Source organism: Prionailurus bengalensis, chromosome B3 (assembly GCF_016509475.1).
Source record: "Prionailurus bengalensis isolate Pbe53 chromosome B3, Fcat_Pben_1.1_paternal_pri, whole genome shotgun sequence".
NCBI lineage: Eukaryota > Metazoa > Chordata > Mammalia > Carnivora > Felidae > Prionailurus > Prionailurus bengalensis.
Window position 1 is genome coordinate 32,536,566 of NC_057355.1, and position 4,719 is coordinate 32,541,284.

The following is a 4,719-nucleotide window of genomic DNA, read 5'->3' on the forward strand; positions in this document are numbered from 1 at the left end:
TTAGTACCATTTGTATCAGTTAAAAATGCAAACACGCATCGAGCAAAAATACATGCATCCTGTAAGAAAGGAGTTGAGATGGTGTGTGATGATGAAAAAAACAGTGATAGCAACAATGATGATGGAACAATGTACTAATGATAACTGATCACTATAAATTGAGGATTAATACCACCTAATGCACCAGAGGTCCACAAAAGCAAAGATCAATTAATGAAGATGGGCAGATGTCATTCATCTGATGGAGAAAGCAGAGTAGAGAAATCCACATCCTAAACAAACAAAAGTAGCAGAAATCTGAAACATAAGCTGGAGATGAGTTTTCTCAGAGCTTCGAGGAGTCAGCAAGGGCAGGGAGCACAAGTGGACCGTGGAGTAACTAATTAAAGGTCTGTCCTGGATCATCTGAGCTCCTCTCTCTATTTAGAGCAGCTGGCTGCAGCATTTGGCCCCAGGATAGACCCATGATTACCACTCTCTAATCAAATTGGAGAACCTGCCTAGTCAATTCTTGAGACCAGAGAATCAAATTAGGTCCGAGATAATTCTGTACATTCACAATATACATGGAGGAAAAGAAGAAAGAAAATAAGGGAATGCAGCCCCCACCCATGATTGAAATGAAACACTCACCTCTAGAATAAAGCCTTCCATTTGTTTTAACAACTGTGGTAGCTTATCTGACTGTTCTCAACCTAGAACCTTCTATCAATCCTGCAGTTAAGGAGTGAGCCCAGTTGTGGAAATGGAACTTCAATTGTTAAGATAATAAATATGAGCTATATATCAACATAGCCTTGCATTTTAAAAATGTAAATGGACAATTAAGAATCACTAGACATTAGGAAAACCAACAGCATGGAAGAGAAGAACTAAGAGGAACAAATAGGACATTCAACCCTGGAGGAAACAAAGTTAATTCAGGAAACAGAACATAAAAAAAAGTTTTTTAAGTGAATTCGAGTCCTTGTAGTTAATCAAAAGCAAACTGCATCTATAAGAATATGCTCTTATGGGGGAACCTAGGTGGCTCAATTGGTTAAGCATCTGACTCTTGATTTCAGATCAGGTCATGATCTCATGGTCATGAAATTAAGCCCTGCATTGGGCTCTGCGTGCTGAGCACGGAACCTGCTTAGGATTCTCTCTCTCTCCCCCTCTGCTCCTCCCTTGCTCACACTCTCGCTCTCTCTCAAAATAAATAAATAAACATTTTTTTTAAAAAGAATATGCTCCTATGAATAGAAGAACAAAAGGAAATATTGACATTTATAAAGCCAATTGCTAAATAAGATTTAAAATTAAATATTAGAGGTCAATAATGTATTTGGGCATGACTGAAGACCAATTCAAGGTGTGAATGATAAAGTCAAGGGCCTCTCTCAGGATGAAGACCATAAAAATAGAGATGCAGAATATTAGGGGAAAAAAAAGATATGGAAGGTAGATCTAGAACAATGTTGTCTAATAGAACTTTTTGTGATGATAAAAGTGTTCATTCTGTGCTGTCCAATATGATAGCCATCAGCCACATGATTATTGATTGACAAGTTGAAATGTGTCTAATTCCACTGAAGAATTGAATTTTTAGTTTATTTAATTTTAATCAATTAAAGTTTAAATTTAAATAGTCACGGGATGCCTGGGTGCCTCAATCAATTAAGCACGCAACTTTGGCTCAGGTCATGATTTCACGGCTAGTGAGTTTGAGCTCTGCAATGGACTCTGTGCTGACAGCTCAGAGCCTGGAGCCTGTTCAGATTTTGTGTCTCCCTCTCTCTCTCTGCCCCTCCCCTGCTCACACCCTGTCTCTGTCTCTCTCTCAAAATTAAATAACATTAAAACAAAAAATAAATTTAAAAAAATTAGTGACTGGGTGACTCAGTCAATTAAGCCTCCAACTTCAGGTCAGGTCCTGATCTCACAGTTTGTGAGTTCAAGCCCCACATTGGGCTCTGTGCTGACAGCTCAGAGCCTGGAATATGCTTTAGGTTCTGTGTCTCCCTCTCTCTCTGCCCTCCCCCTGCTCATACTTTCTCTCTCTCTCTCTCTCTCTCTCTCTCTCTCTCTCTCTGTCTCAAAAATAAATAAGCATTAAAAAATTAAATTTAAATAGTCCCCTGTGGCTTGTGGCTATCATATTGGACAGCACAAATAGAGAGGATCCACTGTATGCTTCCTAGGAATTCAGGAGAGACAGAAAAATAAATCCAGTCAATAAAAAATAGAAAAACTCATACAACTGAACAAAAACCAACAACCCACTTCAAAAATGGGCAGAAGACTTGAAAAGAACTTTCTGCAAAGATAATAAACAAATGGCCAATAAGCACAGGAAAAGACTTTCAATATCATTAGCCATCAGGGAAATGCAAATAAAAACAGAGTGAGATACTTCTTCACAACCATTAGGATGGCTACAGTTAAAAACAAATAAACACACAAGCCCAGAAAATAACTGGTATTAGCGAGGATGTGGAGAAATTGGAACCCTTGTGCATTGCTGATAGGAATTCAAAATGGAACACCTGCTATAGAAAATGGTTTGTCAGTTTCTCAAAAGTTAAACAAAAATTACCTGATGGTTCAGGAATTCCACTTCTAGGTACATACCCAAAAGAATTGAAAGCAAGGACTGAAATAAATTCTCGCCCATTAATCTTCACAGCAGCATTACTGACAATAGCCAAAAGGTAGAAATAATCCAAATACCCATTGACAGATGAATGGAAAACAAAATGTGGTATACACATATAATGGAATATTATTCAGTCTTTAAAAAGAATGAAATTCTGATACATGTATGAACCTTGAAAACATTATGCTAAGTGAAAAAAAAAACACACAAAAGGACAACTATTGTATGCTCCCACTTATATGCAGTACCCAGAAGAGGCAAATTCATAGAGACAGAAAGTAGCTTAGAGGTTAGCAGAGGCTTGGGAGTAGGAAGGAATGAGAAGTTACTATTTAATGGGCATTATGAAAATTAATAAAGGGAAACCACTAAAATGGAATCGGAAGGCTGGTAGGGGGAGCTCTCATGTCCTATCATTCATCATCAATTACAAATCCAAGAGGAAGAAATGGACTTTGCATCTCCGTACTCCTTTACTATCCAGGCAGGAGGGAAAAGGCTACCCTCCTCTCCCCCTAGCAACAGCCCAGCCAATGAGAGACAATTACTACTCAGCCAATGAGAAGCCACTATGCTTCCAAATCCTAGTTTACTTCACTGGACTTTTTGTTTATAACACTCCTCCCAACTTCTCCCTTTCCTCTATAAAAGAGCAGTTTCTCTCCTTTGTTCTCCAGACTTACCTATGGTTTTTGCTGTAGCTTGTTGGTCCCAGATTGCAAGTCTCTGCTATTCCCGAATAGACCCATTTTTGCTGGTAAAATGAACTGGCAGTTTTATTTTTAAGGTTAACTAACAGTACAGTTTATGTTCAGGATGGTGAAAAATTCCAGAAATAGATGGTGGTGATGGTTGCACAACATTGAATATTCTTAAATGCCACTGAATTGCATACTTAAAAATGGTTAAAATGGAAAATTTTACATTATGCATATTTTACCACAAGAGAACGCTTTAATAGAAAAACCACAAATAAGGAAAAGAAAGGGGTTAAAATGAAAGCTAAAGAAGGTGGAAGGCACAGCAGGAGGAGGAGCTTAGAGCCCTTGGGCCCTGCAGAGCCAGGCAGCAGCAGCACCGGGCGTAGGTGGCCATGGGGAAGCATTACTTCCGTGACTACCGCAACCACTCCTTCCAGGACAAGCTCCACATCCACAAGAAACACCTGAATGGGCTGCAGCACCTCAAAGCCAAGAACGTCTGGTATGACCTGTTCTAAGAAGCGTCTGCCATCTTGTTAGATGAACGGAACAAGCGGCCCAGCAGGAAGTTTCTACTGACAGGCCAGTGTGACTTTAGCTCCAAATGCAGATTTCCCCACATGTCACAGACAGACCTGCAGGGGCAGAGTATCCAGGTGGAGAAAGAGAGGTGGGCCAGGAAGTGGCCACTAAATGTCCTCAAGCTCCCTGAGGGCCATCTAGAAGACTGGTTGGAAAAGAGCCAATCGGCTGAGCTCAGCCCCAAGCAGCAAGGACGAACCCATAAGAACCACCATCTTCCACTATCCTGGAGGCTAGCCACCAGTCCAAGAGCTGTCTGCATTCCTGTGGGCAGCCCCACCCAGGGGGTGGTCCCTGAAGCCCAGAGTCCACTGAGACTGAGGGCTCCCTCCCCACCTGCCTCCCTCTTGTCAGCTTCTGGGTTAGTCACAATAAAGAGAAGGGCTTGTTCTGGGGACACCAAGGCCTCCTGCTGCACCCCATGGAGCCTCTGAAACCATCAGCTTGGCTTGGCCTGACTGAGCCCCCACAGTCTCCCTACCAGGTGTAGCCCTGGTCCTAGCTCTGTTCCAGGCAGCTTCCCCCTCCCTTCCTCATGGGACATCTTGAGAAGATGGGTGAGAAAACTTTCTTCTGGATGTTTATAAAGAAAGTTTGTCAAGAAAAAGAAAGGAAAGAAAGAAAGAAAGAAAGAAAGAAAGAAAGAAAGAAAGAAAGAAAGAAATGAAGGAAGGAAGGAAAGTAAAGGTGATTGTAGGGGTAATAAGAAATTAATAGATCCAATTTCTCATGAATAAATTTAAAAGAGTGGGTAAGATTCCCTAGTAAATACATATAGTACCAAAACTGGCTCAAGAA

General features: G+C 40.9%; 1 pseudogene; it reads left to right on the top strand.

The window, feature by feature from the left end:
• The first annotated feature begins 3,680 nt into the window (after positions 1 to 3,680).
• Positions 3,681 to 4,236, top strand: LOC122468003 (annotated as a pseudogene).
• The last annotated feature ends 483 nt before the right edge of the window (positions 4,237 to 4,719 follow it).